The sequence below is a fragment of the Sinocyclocheilus grahami genome, unplaced genomic scaffold (genome assembly GCF_001515645.1).
Source record: "Sinocyclocheilus grahami isolate Dianchi unplaced genomic scaffold, SAMN03320097.WGS_v1.1 scaffold1679.1, whole genome shotgun sequence".
NCBI lineage: Eukaryota > Metazoa > Chordata > Actinopteri > Cypriniformes > Cyprinidae > Sinocyclocheilus > Sinocyclocheilus grahami.
This window is the reverse complement of record NW_015506858.1, coordinates 93,988-95,322: the sequence shown is the minus strand read 5'-3', so window position 1 is coordinate 95,322 and position 1,335 is coordinate 93,988.

The following is a 1,335-nucleotide window of genomic DNA, read 5'->3' as shown; positions in this document are numbered from 1 at the left end:
AAAAAAAAACACATTTTAATATACACTAAATATTTGTCTTTCTAATTCCATCTTTCCTGTGCTAACATCTGATGGTTTGGTGGTCACTCACTGGGGATCCGGATCTGATAGTGGTTGAGGACCGTCAGAACCTCCACGGCGTGAGTCTTACTGTCGAACTCCAGCAGGCCAGAGATGGTCTTTGAGCTGGCTGCGGATCCAGACACACACACGTCACGTCAGATCAACCACATCACAGACATTTCTACATTTCAGCAGAACTCAGACTCACGTTTGGCGTCAAACACTTTGTATTTGCTGAATCCTGGGACGCTGTGTTCTGTGCATAACTGCAAAACAGCAGACGAATGTGAGTGCGACAGAATCCAGCAGAGGACACTCATCACCTGCTTATTTACCCTCTACACACAGTTCTGAATGCTAAAGCCTAACCCTGACCCTGACAGACAACTCCGCACTCTAACAGTGGAAAAAAGCTTTATTTACTTTATTTTTATACCATTTTTTTTTTCAAAAGAGGACGTCCTTAAACTGAGGTTTTGTCAGATTTAACTGACTTCTGGGGACAAATTTGTTTGCAAATTTGTAGTGACCTGAACCATTCGGATAATGAGATTCAATAATATTAAATATTAATAGTTATTGTAGAAACTCGTCAAATTAAAAAAAAGTCAAATTTTATAATCAAAAATACTGACAAAAGTGAAGACAGCAGCAATTACTGAAGCTAACGACACACAGACGGGGATATTATATAGTTCACTAAAACTAAAACCATAAAACATTTTCATTACTTGAAATAAATAAAGTGAAATAAAATAAGATAAATATGTAAACAATTGTTTCAGCTAGTTCCCAAGGTAACATTTCTTATTTTTATTTAGTTTAACTTGATGTACTAAAATAACTAAAACTATAAAAAATTAATAAAAACTATTTAAGTATTTATATGAACTATTCGTAACTACTGTATAATAATAAATAAATATGCATAAATCAGATGCATGTGTAGGGCGGCTGGATGATGTTCTTGGACGCCTGGCCGGCGCTGGTGAAGCGGTTGTTACGCGTCATAGCGAAGTCCTTATAGCTGCTGGAGCCGTCCTCCAGCTCAAACACCTGACTGGGGATCACAGCGTGCTGCTTCGACACGCTACACACACACACACGACAGACAGAGAACATGTTACTGTCAGAAACACTGACTACAGCTGATCGCCTCATGCTGTTTGAGCTCCAGTGTGTGTGTGTGTGTGAGTGAGTGAGTGAGTGAGTGAGTGCCCGTGAGTGTGTGTGAGAGTGTGTGTGTGTGTGTGTGAGTGTGAGAGTGTGTGT